Genomic DNA, 20,905 nt, shown 5'->3' on the forward strand with positions numbered 1-20,905 from the left:
TCATGGCTCCCCTGTGATGATTTGTGAGTAAACATATACATACTCAAAAAAGACAGATGGAATGAGACCTCTCCACATGTGATGAGACTATTACTTTGGGCTTTGCATGGTGGCTCAGACGGTTAAGAATCCGCCTGCAATGTGGGAGACTTGGGTTCGATCCCTGGGTTGGGAACATCCCCTGGAGGAGGGCATGGCAACTCACTCCAGTATTCTTGCCAGGAAAATCCCATGAACAGAGGAGCCTGGCGGGCTACAGTCCATGGGGTCGCAAAGAGTTGGATACAAACTGAGCAACTAAGCACAGCACAGTCACACTTGCATATTTCTAGCATTATGTAATACTGTGAAGTAATGACAGGGGAAAAAGAAGTTGAGGCACACTGGGCTTGCTCAATCACTATGGAATAAGCCCTGAAAACATAAGCATTGAAGCAGAAGTACAATGATGGGAAGTAATCCCTCCAAATTTCCACTGATGATTTAAATCTCTTCATGAATGATGTACCTAACGCTAATATTTTAGTTCCATCCTAAACTCTTGGATAATTCTATTTTAATCTTATTTAATCTCCTTCCCTAGGTGAGCAGGGCTTGTAATAACTTTTGAATCCTTAACAGTATGTTAATTCAAGAGAAAACATTTAACAACAGGAAAATGCTTTGAGAGAATTCTCACTTGAAGTCTTCTGAAATATTCAATCCAACATATTTTAAGGAGAGAGATTTTTCTGCTTCTAAAAAGTATTGTGGACAGTCAGTAGAAATGAATTTCGTTGGCTGTACTTCTTGAAAGAATTCTAAGTTTCTTAGTTTGGCCACTCAAATTTGGAAGCTATCTAGAAATTTTCTCACATTTTGATCTCTGGAAGGGCTATTAATCAAGCTCTTGTTTGAGGCAACTCAAACTTCAATCAGAATACTATGGACAGGAAGTCAGAAAACTGGACAATCAGAATATTCAACAGAATATATAATTGAAAACATCACCAAGAGAAGAAAAGTAGATGCCAGCGGGCTGATACGTTATAACCTTTGGTCAAGCGGTACTTGGCAAATTTCAACAGATTTAATTAACCAGCGATATAACTAAGCAGTAGAATACCATTAAAACAAAACAAAAATATTAACACAAAACCAGGAATTACCAGTGAAAAACACAGTGCTGTACCTAATAGCATGGATCTACCAGAGGTAATTTGTTAGGAGATCGGAGTTGTTATTTCATAGTGGAGGCTTGAAATGAAAACGTTTAAGTTTCTTTAGGTCAAGCTATAGCAGAGCGTTCGGAGAGCCAGCCAAAATCGCTGAGGAAGGCCACATGTGGAACTAATTACTCATGGAGAGGCCATGACAAAGAACATTTCTCCAGACTTTTCATGGGGGCTTCACTTTCAGGAAGTTGCTATAATTACTGTTCAAGTCTAGATCAGCCTGCAAGCCGCTGACAGATCCAACAGACAGGAGGAGGAGGAGGAAAAGAGAGAGAGAGGAAAAAAAAAAATGAACTTATCTGCCCTTTCTGACGAGTGAAATACCAGAAAATAAAGTACCACAGGAAAGCTCAAAAAGATTTCCAAATGAGCCCGGGCTTCCAGTGTTCAACTTACTGTTTACTTTTTTATCTACCCTCTATCTTCAAATTACTTTTCTAGCCTGGATCGGACAGCAAATTTGTACTTCTACACTAACTCACTTTCAGTTGGCCACAGCAGAACTGTACATCTCGACTCCTTTTTTTTTTTTTTTTTTTTTTACAGCTTTTCCATACTGGGGCCCACTTCCTGCCCAGTTGAGGAAAAAAATCTGGCCTGAAGATGAAATGACTGCTTAACATTACACTAAAACATCTGGTACCATTTTATGCACAGACCCATGTCTGAGAGCAGGCGATTCCAGCGGTCTCTCCAGCGGCACAGCGCATACCCAAACCTCCCCAGGGTGACATCATCCCATATATGGACTCTCCAGCCCAGCCCTCCCCCTTTTCCTGGTCCTAAATTCATTGCCAGTTCCCCAGTCTGCAGCAAATGTGCCACGTCAAGACTGGAAATCACAGCCCTTGAGTCTCAGTCGGGGCAGCAGAATTCAGGGGGGGAAGCCGAAGGCAACCCCTGGTGCAGGAAGGGAGGCTTTTCCCCAAGACCGGGAGAGGATTTTTAAGTGCATAGTTGGAAGCTTCTGGAGATCCTGCTCCGTCGCCCCAGTGTTCAGACTACCTGTTCAGGACAATGCCGTTGTACAGTAGTCTGCACATTGGTTAGACTGGGCAAGGGAGAGCAACGCCATGGACAGCTGGGGACAAAAGTGGCTGTTTCCAAGGAGGAAGACATTTGTTTGCTCCTTTTTCGAATCTCATATCCAGTGTTTTTCTTCACAGGTTTTGCACACTAGGGGCCAGGAAGCCCTCGGGGACACTGCCGAGAAAGGACTGCTCAAGGGAAGACCTGTGGGTAAGGCCTTCTTGACTGCTCACCTGGGCTGTGACCAGGAGAGCCCAGGTGGGGAGCCAACGATTTGCTTTCACATGGGAGAGAAACCGAGGCGGGATTGTGACAGACAGGTCTGCGTTTAGTTTTAAAAGAGCAACGATCTGTGGTACACTGCGATTTACTAGATGTTGTTCAATTTCTGAAGAGTTTAAGTATTTTCTTAAATTTAAAGGTTTTCCCACTTCAAAATGAAATATGAAAAGACGCCAAACACTTAAAAATAATTTAATGAGGCTGGTTTTGAATTGTTGAAATTGATAATCCAGAGACTTAAAACGTATTTGAATGAGAGCTAAAGTATAACATTTAGCACCCCAGGACTGAATCCATTTTGCCCCAAAGTAAAGAATATTTGCTATTTTTAAAATGCTATCTGAATAGTGCTTTTCTTAAATTTTATATAATATAAATATCAGGAATAATATTATCTAACAATAAAAGGAGAGGCTGCCAAGAATTTTTGCCTACCAGACAATGCAGATAGGATTGGTCCAGAAAAGAGCACCAACCCAGAACGTATTAAGTCAGCAACCAAATAAATTGGAGAATAAAAACCTCTATATTCAGATATTCCAATATATATCTCTGTATTACATTTTTTAAAAATCTAAGAATGGTTGATAACTGCTGGTCAGTTGAGCCCTCCTGGCTATATTTTACAATGCTTCTATTTCTCTGAGCACTTAAAATGATAAGGTACTTTGTCTAGAAACCCACTGATAAAAAAGGAATTTGTAAACGAAAGCAAAGTTTTCTTTGGTCAGTTTCCAGCTGTCCTGGGGGTGAAGGAGGGTGGGAGAGGGGGAGGAAGGTGGGAGGGAGGAAAACCCTCAAGCTGAATGTAATCCCAATAGAGAAAATAATGGAGAAAGTCTGGATTGCAATACGTGCAATACGATCCATGCTGAACTTTAGAGATGGGTCCCTTAAAGAACATTCTGGAAAAAACGTTACTGCCTTAACCCCCATTTATATCTATCCCCAAACAATTCCATATAATGAAAACATCTGTTCTTTAGGCTTTTGTGTGTGAATGTACCCTCTTTTGTCCTCCTTTAAATTCTGTCATTTTATAGTGATTCCTTAACAAATCCTTTTCCAAATCATACATTTTGCAACAATGCAAACATTGTCACAAGTTCTCTGGCTAAACATTTGATTACCAAAGGTTCCCCCTAGTTATATTTTGTTGAAAGAATTTATTTTAAAAGTTACCACTTTGATCATTCCAAAACTGGTAGAAAAGTTTTATCTTTTATTCATGGTTTTTAGCTAAAATATAAAAAGCAAGGATTTATTACACTATTTCTTCCATTTAAATGATTCAGTAATGTCATCCTTTATTTTTGTTTTTTCTATTGTATCTTGGAGGCTTCCATATTAATTATTTCTAACAGAACAAGTAAGATTTTTTTAAATCTGCACAGTTTTTTTTTTTTTTTAACATAGGAAAACAACAACAAAAAAATCTATTAGGTAGCTTTACAGGAGTTTATTTTTTCAAGAAACACACTTTTACTATTTGATATAGTTACCAAAGAAGATAAAGTACTTTGGCAATATTTAAGAATTTTCAGATTTTAGAGTTTTTTGTCTTGTGTTTTTACTCCATAGAATAATTGAATTTCCTAACTTGCTTTCATTTCATGTATGTTTAATTTAAATGTCTTTTTTCATATTAAGTGGCCTTTTTGCTTTAAAGAAACAAATCACCACTGGTTCCTCACCTATTTTTTCCCTCAGGGTGACTTTTAGTCTGGAGACAGAGACCCGATGGTGTGCTTGGCCTAAGCACAGAGGCAGAAACATTATTAATTTGCAAAAAGCATAGACAAGGAACCCCTGCATGTGCTCGGTGGAGTTCGGGCAACCTATTTTTGATGCAAGCTTTTAACAAACGGGAAGGAATAGTATGTATTTTTAAATTGTATGGATTAAATTAAAAATAAAAACTAAAAGCTCACTGTATAAACCACTGCCAACTAAAGGAAGGATGGTAGTTTATGCACTGGTATATATACCAACATATATAAACATATGTATGGTAAAAGAACCTTATCTATTTCCAGGGCAATTAGGATAATGTTTAACTTTATTTTGATATTACTTTGTAAGGAAATATACAAATATTTTAGGAATCAAGGGATCTATTCCAGAGGAAACTAACCAACAATGAACATCCTCTACTAAAACTACCCCTGGAAATAATGGTAAGTGTAAGTATTAACTGATTGTACATCTTCAGAAAGATAAAATTGTTTGCAAGTCCTGTCCAAACTGTACTTCTTAGAAACTTAGTAGTTATTTTGCATTTTAGCATATGGTGATTAATAAGTTAGACTAGTTACTGAGTTAAAAGAATTTTTTCCCGCTATCTAAGAAAAGGAAATTCAGAGCCTTAGCTTCAACAACATCATTTCTTAATTGGAAAGGATCAATATAAAACAATTTATTTACATTTTCAACTCCCACTATTTTTTTTTTAAAGCCATAGATCTCAAGAATATTTATAATAGGACAAAATTTCACACTGATCACTTTCTTGCGTTGTCAATAGGTTTAATGTCCTTCCTGCTTGGCATTTGAGCTTTCTCCCAAGATACTGTGTTTATATTTTTTAAAAACCAAAATATACTATCTACCCCCACCTCTCACCCTACAGACCACCCAAGTTTTTCACTTTGTGGGAAAGAGTTCTGGCACAAAACTCCTAATGAAGGAATCTTCTTCCCCAATCCCCCTTTTTTTCTGGTTGAAGTCTTAAAACTGTTACAGGACATAAAAAGGAAATACAATTTGGTAATGTAAAAATGTTCACTTACCCAGCAGCATCCATCCTTACTATAGAGAAGTCAAAGCTTTTGATTACTGTACAAGAGATTTGTTTTTTAAAAACAACCCACTTTCCTCTCTCTACGGAGACTATCCCACCCATCTCAATGTCTAAATAATAACTAAGAGACCATCACTCATAAATACCAGCTTAAAATAACTAGAAGTCAGGCTTTAACCTAAGAAAAGACAGGAAATTCCTGCATAAAGATTGAAACTTTCTTATTTGCTTTCTTCTATCTTTTTAACCTTGGTGTGCTACAAATTATGTAGATAGAGATATCTGTCAATTGTTTGAAGTGCTCTCATTAAGAATTTTTATCAGTTTTAATAAATAGAGGTAATAAAGTAAATTAAGGAAAATAATTAAATCTTAGTTTTGAATTTCCTGACTTTTTGTGACAACCAGTTTCCTGGAGTTGCTTTGGTTTAATTTTGCTGTAAAAGACTTAGACTAGGATTCATTTTTTGCATTTCTTTCTTAAGGTCATAAATAAAAGACCAAAAAATAGTATATGACCATATATAAAATAGAAGGTATAATATAATATAAATAGCTTTTATATTTTACCTATTTTGAGTGATAATGAATTAATATTCACTGAACAGTTTAGAAGACAGAAAAAAGTCTGCAATATGTTTTTAGCCTTCCATCTTTTACAAAAGCTTAGAGGCAGGTTCAATATAACCAAAAAGTGTGCATATGCCACAGATTTACTAAAATTGTGCTTTTAAAATTTTTTAGAAATATAAATTGTCCAAAAGTCTTATAAGTAGAATCAAATCATTTTTCAGCAAGATCTTTTCCCCCTGAAAAACAGTTATGGTTTTTCAGACACAAAGATATTGGGATATCTTGTTTTAATAGAATTGCTTCATATTAAAGGATAATATAAACTCACAAATATTTCTTTCTATTTTTTCAGGTTGCATGCATCATTCCTTTAATTGAGCAGAGTTAACTGGATCAAATTATTTATGGGAGAGAGAGGGAAAGCTATACAGAATTACAGTAATTTTAAATTCCCACCAATATGTTCTTTGTTAGTGAATCACTCCATAAATATTTTTTGTTGCACTGAAGGCAGCAACAGTAACAAAATAGTTCCTTAAGGTATTTGTTTTTGCATACTCTGGCCTTGTAATTATCTAAGTAGCAGCCAAGTTTAGTGATGGTTTTGATTCTGTCAAGAAAAAATAATAAGTCTTCTACTCCGAAGTGATGACCAGAAACAGAATCTGATATTTATTTTTTGAAATTAAATAAATAGAAAGTTGCACTTACCAACTTTTTGTTAAAACTGTATCATATCTAATCACTGCATAAAAATTCAGATGTGTAGAATAGTGTCATTTTTTCGGTCTCTAAAATTTAATTTGTTTTCCATAAACTTACTCTTCTCTATTTTTGCAGAATTTTACAATTAAAGGGAAATAACAAACTATTTGCTTCCTTAAAATTCTTTGGAAAAAATTCCCTAAGTACACACTCCTTGGACAATAAGGTTTCGTTTTGTTCTTTAAGAAATTTTGTTTATTGGATTTTGACTATCTAGATATTTTATTTTTTAAAGGGCAGAGGAATTTGTTAAATATCTCTAAGGATGTGAATTGCTCATTTATATTAAAATAACCAGTTGAATTATTCTAAAGTCACCAGAATTAAATTTCCTAACTGTATGTTTATCACTATTAACTCTTTCTTATATGAATTTTAAGAAAATTTTTAAAAGGGTCTGATTTTCCTTTTTGGATATGAAATCAAGTTTCCTTTTCCATGCTTAAGGTACTATTTTGTAACTGCACTGCACTAACATGTCCAAAACACACTGTGAGCATCACTGTGAACAACAACCTTTTAGATTATACCCTCTTGATTCATGGCACAGCCCTGTAGTTAATTAAGAGGAGGAGAACTTAAGCTCACAACTGCTTTTTATTTGGTTTTCACATCCATACTCTCAAACTTTGCATTAAAAAGAATATGAGAAATTTATATAAATTTCTGTTGCTTAATAAAATATTGATGAAACTACATTCCCTTGTGAAAATCCCACTGTCAAAGCATCAGATACCAAAGTCCGCTGATTGAACTGTCAAATACTTTAGACTTATTAATTATTATGAATATGGCTTCCATTTCCATGTAAATGACAAGCTTCTTTTTCATGGGCAAGGTTATGGTACTTATCCATTACAAGAAACATGTATAAACACAGTCTTTATCTTTAACCTCAGTTTTAAAATATGCAGAGTTTTCATGAAGAGGAAAAACATCTGGTTCAATTACTCTGAACTCTGACTGCATGTGGGCCAGTAGTAATATGAATTGCATTTAAGAATAAACTGTGTGTTTAGTCTTTTTTGTTGTTGTTTTTTCCTGAAAATGTCTGTGTGAGTTTTCTGTTATGTCAATTATCCATGTTAGCACATTTGGAACAAATGTATCAGTGTACTTTCTGAATAAAGTCAAAAGTCTAACTTGTTTTTAGCTCCATAATGTTTTAATGTTTAATTCTATTGTGTGTTTTTCTCCCTTTCCCCTGACCTTCCAAAATCACCAAATCTGGAAAACAGACTGATTGTATCTGCCCATGAGCAAAGGAAACCCGAAGGAACCAAGGGCCTGGCTGGACGGAGTTGTCATGTGTCTGCCTGTCTACACTTGCTGTGCAGAACATCCGCTCACCTGTACAGCAGGCACAGACAGGCAGTCACATGACAACCCAGCCTGAATGACAACCAGCCATTGAAAGAAAGCAGCCCTCACACCATAGCATCTACACCAAGAGCTACAACCAAAATGAGGGACGCGGGGGCCTGGAGTTTTAATTTGTTGGTTTCTTAACTCGTATGTATTATTATTATTATTCAAATATTGAAACCCACCAAAAGTAAAGTGAGTGGTGCTTATGAAATATAATAAAACCCATTTCTGAAAATATTACTGTGCTTTCTATAGTTCTCTTTTCCTAATTGTTGTCAGTAAATTACTACCCTTGACATTGATTGTACACAGCTTTGCAGCACCCCCTAAATGAATATAACTTCAGCCTGATGCTTGACAAAGAATAATTAATTCTAATAATTCTACTCCCAACACTAAGTTTAGTTTTGGAACTAAACTAAACATCATGACTTTTCAAGAGAAAGAGAGGAAGAAAAGAAAAAGAGTGACGAGATAATCCAGGGATCATGTATTTTGAGTTAACAAACTCTGCCAGCTTGGGTCTGGGTAAAACACAGTGTTTTCACTTCCAACATAATTTTAAAATGTATTAGAACAATTGCTTCTTTTGATATATAGAAAGCTGAAATTGAAGCTCTGATATTTCCAAGTGTCACGATGTATGTAAGTTTATTACTGTCATTGTTTAATTAAGAAGGAACTACATTCCTTAAGGTGGTATTTAAGGGGCCAATGAACATGTATTCACTTGGAATACATGCTCCCATTCACTGTAAACTTACAAACTCTTGAAATGTTCAGGCAATTCAATTATTTTCAAAAAGAACAAAGAAAGGCATTAAAGGGTATGCAGCGTATATTCTGCCATATCTTTTGAGGAAATATCAAAACTTCAGTTTACACCTTATGAACTGGATTGAAATGATCAGGGTCAGCCTGTTTATATGAATATTTCAAACATTTAAGGGTAAAAAGCAGAGAGATGGGTAAACTTAGAAATTTTGTCAACTTTGACTGGATTTACTAAAATATTTTAACTTCAGTATTTAGAAGTAATTTTCCTCTTTCTTAGAAAGATACTGGTCAAGCTTTAAAAAATGTTGCACAAGATTACCAAATTTTGGGGGTTTTCTTAAATCTAAACATTTCAAGTGTATATTTTGGACTACATCAAACTATTTTTATTCAGATATTTCATTTTTAAAATGAAAGATTTAGTCATAAGGGTAAAAACCACCAGGTTCAAAACTTCTATTATTATGTGATATTTTACCAACCTGACACCATAGTTTCTTAAAAATAACGACAATAAAAACAGTGACTGGGTAAAACAAACATAGAAATATGATTAAAACTAAATTTTTGCATTTACAATCTAGCCTAAAGAAATATGTAATCTGCTAAAATGTGCAGCTGCAAAACACATCGTGTAATGAAGGTTTTTACCTTAAAGAAGAGTCCCCTGATTAGCAAATAAAGTCCTAAACAATAGTTCACAAAATGTAAAATATAAATAAGAGGACAATATAAAAATGTCTTATAGAATATTTGCACAGAATCACCCAACTATAAATGCTTTATATAACTTGTAGCAAACATGTCTGACAGAAGTCCACATGTGGACCCTGCAAGGCAGTGCCAGTGTAGTGCTTGATAGCTCTCTGACTGACAAAATAGCTCGGTCAGAACATAAAGAAGATCTTTCCATTCCACCAAACTCCCAAGGGAAAGCTAAGGAGGCCAGACCAGCACATTCATCCAGTAGTAAGCCATTCCACAATGCTGTTTCAAATAATTTTCTCTTAAAACAGGAGGTTAAAATATTGGTATTATATATATATTTTTAATCTAAGCTTGAAAGAATGTCATATATATACATATACATTCATATATATGTATATATTTATAGATATGTAAATCTGTTAAATGAGTTACATTTAAAATTTTTACTCTTCCAGGAAAGAGTAATAGAAAGGGTAATATTTTTCTTCTAATATAAACTTCTGAGTACAATGAGTAATACCTATGAGGGAATGAGTTTAAGTCTATAAGTATTTTTAATAAATTTGAGATAGCATTTACTATTATGGTTTGTTGAATATAATACCATCTATTTTTCAAAATTATAAATCTTTGGATAATACAAGAACTTGGAAATGTTTATATGAATAATCCTGCATTAAAAAGCATAACATAAGATAGCTTATGTATATGAAAAAGCACACATATAACTGTGATCATGAAGAATTTAAAGTAACATAAATGTTTTAAATCTTAATATTTATTGAGAATTTTTTAAAGTAAAAATACCTAAGCTTTGGCTAACTAAAACAACTGAGCAAGGAGTGTGACTAGCGTTCACAGGGTCAATCCTGACCTCATCAGAGGGAACATACAGATCTAGCAGGAAGCAGCCAGAAACTTGAAAGTGTAAGTGCAAATGGAAAGAGCCAAAGATTTCTATAACTTTTCCTTCTCACAACTTTTGCCATCCAGGGATATAGCTGTCACTTTGTTTCCTATTACCAAAGTTATATGTGTCAACTGTTATAGCTACATAATAAAACAATACTAAGTAAATATCCCTACAAGGCAATTATATAATCTCCTTATCACGCTATCCAAACACATAAACCCACAAAAATGAGGCCTGTAATTTTTGAAGAGTCCAAAGAATGCCCTTATTTCAATGCAAATTTTGGATCATCTTCAATACTGTAAGGTTGGTACATTTCCACTGGAAATACTTCTGCTGAATTACCCTACTTCCCTAGGAGCGGGACTAAATTCTGAAGGAGATCAGCCCTGGGATTTCTTTGGAAGGAATATCAGTATTCCCATTATGATTTTAATCTTCATGTTGGCCTACTTAAATGGAAAAAAATATTGACTATGTACTATCATTATTCATAAACTAGATTTTAACTACCATTTATACTTTTTTATTGATATCAATAAAAATAAGATTCTTTTTTCCTTGAATCAGAATACCCTATTCTAATGTGGGTTTTTTTGGAATATTTTAAATAAAAGCCATCACATTTTTTTTCCAAAACTTATTTTAAGTATTAATGTAAAACTATCTGAATCCTAAATCCTTTGAAATGATAGTTTCTATTTTATTCCAATGCTTTGCCCCTTTTAAGGGCAATCCCTCCAAAGAACCATGCAAAATATATTTGTAATATACGAAAATGACATTGGGAAATTTATTTTCTGCCTAAATTATCTTGATTCCAGGAAGTTATATGATCAGAAGAAAAAAAAAAAAAAAGCCCATTAACCTTCAATGATGAAAATTTTAAAAAACTTAAGACAGTCTGTCTCTAGTGGTAATTTTACCCTGTAATTCAATAATTTGGTTTAGGCACTTGAGATACAAAGATATGATGAATAACTATACTGTATTTTGTTTATTTGCTCAACCACATCTTCACTCAACCAATATTCACTTAGCATCACCTATCAGTACCATCTACTGGTGGTAGAACATGGTACAAGATAGTGGCTCCTTGTGTCAGGAGGCTTACAATTTAGCAGGAACTTAAGCAATCAAGCAATACTTAGCACATGTAGTGAGTTTTTGTCATTTTACCATCTGAGAAAAAATCCCTCAAATTCATCCATTTCTATTAGTTTCCCTCAAACTACCTAACCCAAGCTGCCATTACCTCTTACTATATCACAGCAATAGCTTTCTAACAACTTCCCAATCCAGCTTTGTCCCCCTCCACTCCACTCTCTACAAACAATCAAAAAGATCTATAAAAATTTCAAATCCTATCATGTGACTCTCCAGCTTCAGTTCAGTTCAGTCGCTCAGTCCTGTCTGACTGTTTGCGACCCCATGAATCGCAGCACGCCAGGCCTCCCTGTCTATCACCAACTCCCGGAGTTCACTCAGACTCACGTCCATCGAGTCAGTGATGCCATCCAGCCATCTCATCCTCTGTCGTCCCCTTCTCTTCCTGCCCCCAATCCCTCCCAGCATCAGGGTCTTTTCCAATGAGTCAACTCTTTGCATGAGGTGGCCAAAGTACTGGAGCTTCAGCTTTAGCATCATTCCTTCCAAAGAAATCCCAGGGCTGATCTCCTTCAGAATGGACTGGTTGGATCTCCTTGCAGTCCAAGGGACTCTCAAGAGTCTTCTCCAACAACCACAGTTCAAAAGCATCAATTCTTCAGCGCTCAGCCTTCTTCACAGTCCAACTCTCACATCCATACACGACTACTGGAAAGACCATAGCCTTGACTAGACGGACATTAGTTGGTAAAGTAATGTCTCTGCTTTTGAATATGCTATCTAGGTTGGTCATAACTTTTCTTCCAAGGAGTAAGCGTCTTTTAATTTCATGGCTGCAGTCACCATCTGCAGTGATTTTGGAGCCCCCAAAAATAAAGTCTGACACTGTTTCCACTGTTTCTCCATCTATTTCCCATGAAGTGATGGGACTCTCCAGCTTAGAAACTTCAAAGACTTCTCATCATTCTTAGGATCAAAATTTATAGAGTCTTTTTCTATGCTCCAGTCACAGTGGCCTAAATTCAATTTCTTATATTCATCAGGCTCAATCTTGCCTTAGGCATTAATACCAACTTTCTCTGACCACTCAGTTTAACGTCGCCTCCCTCCATGCTGTGAGTCCCATCCCAGATACTTCTTAAACATATCATTGTATTTATTTTATTCATAGTTTTCAATCTGAATTTCATAGGTGTTCTTGATTATAGTTTCTTTATCAAGAAATATCCATCATAAGGGGTTTCCCAGATGGCACTAGTGGTAAAGAACCTGTCTGCCAATGCAAGAGTCACAAGAGATACAGGTTCAGTCTCTGAGTTGGGAAGATTCCCTGGAGAAGGGCCTGGCAACCTACTACAGTATTCTTGCATGGAGAATCCCATGGACAGAGGACCTGGCGGGCCACAGTCCATAGGGTCACAAAGAGTCAGACACAATTTAAGCCATTTAGTACGTGCACACACATCCTTTATAAGAGTGGGAAACCTGTTAACCATTTTATCCTTAGTGACGAGGATAGTGTCTGGTACATAACTGGTGCTCAGAGTATATTTGTTGGGAAACAGTCAGGTGATTAAGAGCATAGCACTGACAGGTAGTAGCTGGCTAAATTACTCATTCTCTCTGAGTCTCAATCTTCATTTTTAAAATGGAGAATGTACATGAAATATTAACTAGAGTCAGTGCCTGGTAAACTACAAATGATAAATGTTAACCATTATCATGATGATCATCATCCAGATCACCATTCAGATTGAAACCTGGGCTTCATGAGTTTAAGCAGGTAGAATGAAGAGCAGAGATATTTTTTACAACCACAATTACTTTAGAACTAAGGAGCAACTTGTTAACTGGAAGTCCATTTGGCTTGGTTGAGCATTTTGACTAATCTGGAATGGATGCACATAAAAGAATGAGGAAACATGGAAATACCTTGAGTTTGGGGCAATCCAAACTGACAGCACTGCGTAGAGTGATGGGAAGGGGAAGAGAAAGGCCAACGTACTCTCCTTGGGCTGGGCCAGCACAAGGCTAGATTTGCTAAGTAGGGTGTCGTCAATTGGTTAAAAACTGCCGCACAGAGGGTTGTCTAATGTTATACTTAAGGTTGCTTGAATTTCTGTATTGCTTCTTCCAACCATTAGTAAATATAAGTACTACAAATATCTTTATGTTATCATTTTGATAGAAATCAAAAGAACTGAGTAGGATTCATCCAAGACCCCAAGGGATGTATGAGGACATGCAAGCCCACAAATCCAAACTCTGTCCTCACCCCCATATACAGCTCCTCCTTTACTTGGGGTATACACAATGACAGAATGCCATGGAGAGGATGAACCCAAGAAGAGGCCTACATACCCCCTAAAAATGTGTGCAGGGCCACTTTTGTAATAATGCTAAAGGATAATATGGGCTTCCCTGGTAGCTCAGCTGGTAAAGAATCCACCTGCAATGCAGAAGATCCCAGTTTGATTCCTAGGGCCAGAAGACCCAGTGGAGATGGGATAGGCTACCTACTCCAGTATTCTTGGGCTTCTCTGGTGGCTCAGACAGTAAAGAATCTGCCTGCAATGCAAGAGACCTGGGTTCAGTCCCTGGGTTGGGACGATTTCCTGGAAGAGGGTATGGTAACCCACTCCAGTATTCTTGCCTATAGAGTCCTCATGGACAGAGGAGCCTGAAGGGCTACAGTCCACGGGGTCACGAAGAGTCAGACACGACTGAGCAACTAAGCACAGCACAGCACAAAGAATATATAGTCAAGCATCCAGTAGATAAATTATGTTTTCCATAAGCACATTGTATTATATAGATTCTCTGAAGATTACAAGTGGAAATAACATTGCCTAGGACATAGGTTAGAAACCTTTCTATTAAGATCATCTGTTAGTAACAATACAAATATCATTACTGCAACATAGAATAATGGTTCAAAACATGCGGTCCACAGATGTTTGAAGGTGTTCATGAATCCATCTAAAACTTAAGAATAGGGTAGTTAGTTACTTTAAGGATAGGGAGAAAGCAGGGAAAATGTTGGGGACCTACTATTACCATCATACCAACTCGAGCTTAAAATTATTACATGGGATTATCATGCTATTGCCTCTGCCATCTTGGATAGGAAATCACATAGTTTGATATCACCATCTCTAACTCACAGGCTGGAGGAGAGGTGGCATGGAAAAGTCCCACTGAAGAGATAGACGCTGAATTTCCTCTTACTCTCTGAACCATACCATTATCTGCTGAAAAATTCCAGATCGCATACATCTTATCTCACAATAGGAAATGACAACAAATTGGAAATTAGAAGGCATGTGAGTCGAAGAATGACATTATTGTTCAGTTCAGTTCAGTTGCTCAGTTGTGTCTGACTCTTTGTGAACCCATGAACCGCAGCACGCCAGGCTTCCCTGTCCGTCACCAACTCCTGGAATCTACCCAAACTCTTTTCCACTGAGTTGGTGATGCCATTCAACCATCTCATCCTCTGTCATCCCCCTCTCCTCCAGCCCTCAATCTTTCCCAGCATCAGGGTCTTTTCAAATGAGTCAGCTCTTTGCATCTATATTATTGTAGGAGGGTATAATATTACTTGCAATGATAAGAATAAATATATAAATGTGATACCTAAAAGTTTATAAAGGCACTTGTTTGTGGGGCCCTAAATGGGAAACCTTAAAAAAAAGAACGGCTAGCTTTGCGGTCGGAAACTAAGATGGCGCCTGGCGGAAGAGATAGGGGCGTGGTCTATGTTGTTTGTCAAAGTTTTTGATTGGCTTTCTTGATTTCCGTGCACGTGGAACAGCGCGTGATCACCATAGACTCCTGTTATAATGAAGGCACATGACGATTTGACCTTTAACATGATTGGTGCAACTATGGAAAGTCCCTCGCAAAACCCCCCTGCTTGCCTTTATAAGTCGGGAGCTTGAGGCAATAAAGCGGAACTACTCAGATGGAACCCCTGTTGTGTCTGATTGTCTCTCGCTAGCTGAGGGGCTGGGTTGGTGGACAGCAGGCTCACTTTTCCTCGGGACCCCTCAGCTCTGCTGAGGGAAGTTCCACTGCCTCTCTCTTTCTGCGGAGCACCCCCCGCAGAAACTGGCACCCAACGTGGGGTGCGAAGTGGACAGACGGAGGTGGTGACACCATGCGGCTCTGAAAGAAGGAGCGACGAAGGACCCTAGGCTGGTCGCAGCGCGGAGCTCCCCTTCAGAGGAGTATCGCCCGAGGTAAGCCGGACTTCAGGGTGGGCCCCCCTCCGTTTTGAGGGAAGTGGCAAAAAACTCTCCTGACTTATTTTCCTTCTCCTTTTCTGATCTGTCCTTAATTCCTTTTTTGGGAGTTTCAGTGAACAGGCGAACGGTTGTGGAGGCAATTAATAAGTCCTGGCTAGGGCCACTCTCTGGCGGACTTTGAACACCCCGCAACAGGTTAAGCCTCAGTAACTAGAGCCCGACCGGGTCAAACTCCCCTTTAATCATTCTTAACTGAGGACGTGGCCTAGAATCTTCCCTGTGGGCACGGGTCAGGCACTTAAAGGCCATTAGGGCGCCTGCCACTTGAAGACTCCCATGACAGGATAAGGGGGTCACGGAACGGGCTAGAAACCTCTAGGGTGCCCGCCCCCAGCAAGAAAACTTCCATGCAACGACGCAGGCACATAAACAGTTCCAAAAGCATACCATAAGCCCAACTTTCTGGCCGCCACCCCTCCCGGTAGGATTTTTGGTGGTCATGCTCATTGACTTTCCTTTCTATTCTCCCTCGGCAGCATGGGAAATAACATCGGGAAATCTGATGAGCCCGCACTCAAGGCACTGAGATATATGCTCATAAGCAGGGGACTTGAGATTTCTGATGCTCAGGCCATTAAGGTCTGGGGGACCATTGTACAGTTGGCCCCCTGGGTTGCTTTGGCTAATCTGTTCTCTTGGAACACTTGGGATCGAGTACAAACCCTTGCTAGGCAGTGAGAGGTTCACTACGGTGAGGAGCCCCCCTTAGGGTTCTGTCTGACCATTTCGGCCCTCAAGCTCTGCTTTTCATGGAACAAGGAACGTGTCACTGATACGGGTGCCCCCAATTCAAAATCAGAAAAACAATGGGACAAGTTTGATGAGGAACAAGTCATGTTGGACCAAAATATAGCAAAAGAGACTGTAGGGAATAAAGACTCTAGAGTGAATAGTGGGCCATGGGAGCCTTTTAGGGATGATAAAGGGGCGGAAGAGAATAGAGACCCCTCTGATGCCTCGGGACCAGGAGCCCAGGAGAGAGATCTATGCCCCTTCCTGCCTCCCCCATTTGAGGAAGTTTTGGGAGCACCTTGGGTGGGAAAGACAATGAGGTCACCTTGGAAAAGGAGAACCTATCCCGGGGACCCTTGGGGATTCCTGCTGCCCTTTATCAGCCCGACTCAGGCCTTTCCTGTAAATGTTAACCTGGGGGGGGGGGTGGCGGGGGCGGGATAGGCCGGCAGCCTGGTACCCCTGGGAAGCCAATGATTTAAAAGAGCTCAAAAAGGCAGTGGCAGAGGATGGCCCAAACTCCCCGTGGGCGGAAACTATTCTCCAGGGCCTGGCTCATCAACCTTGTACCACCCAAGACTGGAAGATGCTATGTAAGGCAGTGCTCCCCAGCAACACCTATATCAAATGGTGTGCCTTTTTCAACGAAGAGTGTCATGCTCAGGCAGAAAGAAATCAAGCTGCCAACCCTGCTATCCCGGTGACTTTCGGGATGTTGTCAGGGACGGCAGATCAATGGAGTATGGGACCTCAACAGGCCACCATTCCTGCTCCTTATACAGATCAGGTACGGGCCATATGCCTGGCCACCTGGAAAAAGCTTGTGGAGGGCCCCAGTGAGCCCCCTATATCGGGCATCACTCAAAAAAATAATGAAGACCTCTCCACCTTCATAGATTGGGTAGAAAAGAGTATACAGAGGAAATTCCCTCCGGGGACCCTGAGAGATCAATTTGTTAAGCTATTAGTCTGGGAAGGGATGAATTCAGACCATAAGTTGGCTTGCGCAGGACAGACTGCTCTATGGAGTGATGGATTATAGCCACCAAAGACGTGGGGACACAGAGCCATCAGACCTGTTCTATTCCGACTGCCCTTCAGGCTCAGACTGAAGCCCTTACCGAGGCAATGACCAAGGCCCTCGCCGCTATGACGGCCTCTGGGGGGACCACATCTAAAGGACCCCTAGTCCCCCCACAATCGGGTCAATGCTTTGGCTGTGGACAAGAGGGACACTTTAAGAAGGAGTGCCCTCAAGGCGGGGGAAGACCTACTGGTCGGAGACCCCCCACTACTCCATGCCCGCAATGTAGGAAGGGATATCACTGGAAGGCAGAGTGCAAATCTAAGTTTGATAAAGATGGCAAGCCTTTAAACTAGATGAGGGGCAACCCCCAGCCCCGTCACCCCAAGGGGGACCTCGTTTCTTAATAGATCATATTGAAAAGTTCCTTCAAAAACCCTTCCCAGGATGCAGCTCGCTCCGACCCCCTACAAGGCTAATGGGGATCAATAAGGCCAAAGAACCCCCCAGAGCCAACTGGACTGTGCCTATTGTGCCTGGATTAAGGCCTAAAATGGATATTACCATAGGAGGAAAGAGATTTCGATGTCTGATCAACACAGGAGCTGACTGGACCGTCCTCAGGGCAGAGGAGGTCCCACCTAGCTGGAAATTGGTCCCTGGGCCTCAATTATTGGGCGTTGGGGGGAACACTCGATCTAAGGAGATTGCTGAGTGGCTCCCCTGGAAAGATGTTGATGGTTCTACAGGAGAGGTTCAGCCCCTGATAGCTTCTGGATTGAATGCAAATCTGCTTGGCCAGGATATTTTGGGACAAGCAGATGTATATATTACTACTGATTATAAGGGCCTTTATGATGACCTCCTCGATGAGGAAAAATATCAACAACATTATAAACATTCTCCCATACCAAACTATAGGGGAGATCCTGAATTTGATCAACTGAGCAAGGGAGAGCCTCTAACCTGATGGAAGGTGCCCCCCCAATCCTAAGGGCCACTGACCCCCAGGTCCCTCCTATACAATGGAAACCCAGACCCCCAATATGGGTGGAGGAGTGGCCTCTTCCATCCACGAAGCTACAAGCCCTTAGAGAAATCATCTCTGAACAACTAAATTTGGGACATATCCGCCCTTCTACTAGCCCTTGGAATACCCCGATATTTGTAATTTAAAAATCCTCGGGAAAATGGAGGATGTTACAAGATCTTAGAAAGATCAATGGGAGAATGATCATCCAAGGGACACCTCTAAGGGGGTTACCCTGCATACCAGCTATTCCTAGTAATTTATGTCTTATGGTAATAGATATCAAAGACTGTTTCTTTTCTATACCTCTACAATCCCAAGATTGTGAGAAGTTTGCCTTTTCGGTACCCTCCACTAACTTTGAGGGGCCTGATGAGCATTTTGAATGGACAGTTTTACCACAGGGAATGGCAAACAGCCCTGCCTATTGTCAAAATTATATAAAAGATCTTCTCCAGCTAGTTAGAGATCTGACATATAATAAATTGTATGTTTATATGGATGATATCATCTTGGGTGCCCCTACTGCTGAACAGCTGACAGAAGCATATAAAATTTTACGAAAGTGTCTATCAAAAGGGAGACTCCATATATCCTCTGATAAAGTCCAGGTTGTCCCGCCTTTTAAGATTCTGGGATCTCAGCTGTCCCTAGAAGGTGTGAGCCCTCTAAAACCTCAGCTATACATCCAAGATTCCTACTCCCTGACTGGCCTACAGTGGGTCTTGGGAGAACTCAATTTGCTACGACCCTGGATCCCTGTTTCGACAGGTCAACTCTTGCCCCTCTTTGATCTATTAAAAGATAAACAGCCCAATGATGAGACAACACTGCTACCTTCCCACAAAAAGATCTTTCAAGACATTCAAAGGGCCCTCAACGGGGCCCAGCTTACCAGGTATACTCCTGAAGAGAGTCTACAATTGTGGGTCCTGCCCAGTCCGTCCTTACTTATGGCAGCCTCGGTCCAGGGGGGAAAGCCTCTACAATGGGTTCACATCTCCTTGAGGGGAACTCCCCGAGTCTATACCTATACAGATCAAATGGCTGACTTAATACAGAAGGGAAGAGATATCGCGGTCCGACGCTATGTGCACGAACCCAATAAGATTGTTATCCCACATAGACTATCAGATTTTGAATGGATTCAAAGAAACAATGGGAGAATAGCTTTAGCCCTGCAGGGGTACCTAGGCATCCTTGACTGTCATTATGGGCCACACAAATGGGTTACTTCTTTTGGTCACTTAGATTGGAGGGCACCCCAACTATTTCTCTTTAAGCCTATGCCAGATGTCCTCAATGTTTTTACTGATGGAGGAAAGAATGGTGCAGCAGCCGTCGTGTTCCAGCCACCACAGCAGTCACAACAGCCAGATCAACATATACGAAAATATTTTGGGCCTTGTGAGGGGTCCGCACAGTTTAAAGAATTATTTGCTGTTGTCATGGCACTCACAAAAGTCCCTGAACCCATGAATCTGTTTTCTGACAGTCTTTATGTAGTAAACTTGCTTCCAGGATTGCTAAATTCTCACATATGGCTAGATAACAATCCTATTACCCCCCTTATGATACAAGCCCGTACCTTGTTACTTGAACGGGTTAACCCCATTTATGTAAACCATCTTAGGGGTCATCAAAATTTACCTGGATTGCTTTCAATGGGAAATTACCTGGCCGATAGAGTGGCCTTCCTTACAATCCAAGCTTGTAACTTACAAAATGCCTATGATCTTCATGATGTTACTCATATAAATTGGAGAGGGCTACATAAAAGGTTCCCACAGATCCCTATTAGAGAATTAAAGAAAATTATACATACTTGTAAATCCTGTCTTCCTTATTTACAAGTACCACCTTTACAGCCCCCAGGAGTAAACCCTCGAGGGCTAAAACCCAATGTGCTGTGGCAAACTGATGTGACCCATTATTCCCCTTTTGGAAAACTTAAGTATATTTTTGTGTCTATTGACACTTACTGTCATGCCTGCTGGGCTACTGCCCACACAGGAGAAAAAGCAAAACATGCTCAAAACCATTTTTCACAATGTTTTGTGACGTTGGGCCTTCCCCATCAAATAAAAACAGATAATGGCCTTTGCTTCATCAGCCAGAGCTTACAGAAATTCTTCCAACAATGGCACATTCGTCATAACACCGGAATCCCACATAACCTCCAGGGACAAGCCATAATTGAGTGCCACCATCAAAATTTAAAGGCTCAATTACAAAAACAAAAAGGGGGAATAAGCCCTCACCAGCAACATGGAATG

The 20,905-nt window shown here is 39.5% G+C and overlaps 1 protein-coding gene and 1 long non-coding RNA gene across 10 annotated transcripts in view; one reads left to right on the forward strand and one right to left on the reverse strand.

The window, feature by feature from the left end:
• The window catches only part of DNM3 (dynamin 3), a 641,139-nt gene that overhangs the window by 278,918 nt on the left and 341,316 nt on the right, over positions 1–20,905 (reverse strand). The gene's annotated exons all lie outside the window — the stretch shown is intronic.
• Positions 1,058–8,268, forward strand: LOC120880248. Its single transcript, XR_005724989.1, has 2 exons — positions 1,058–4,702; positions 6,251–8,268. It is a non-coding gene; the product is annotated as an uncharacterized LOC120880248 (long non-coding RNA).

Source organism: Oryx dammah, unplaced genomic scaffold (genome assembly GCF_014754425.2).
Source record: "Oryx dammah isolate SB20612 unplaced genomic scaffold, SCBI_Odam_1.1 HiC_scaffold_21, whole genome shotgun sequence".
NCBI lineage: Eukaryota > Metazoa > Chordata > Mammalia > Artiodactyla > Bovidae > Oryx > Oryx dammah.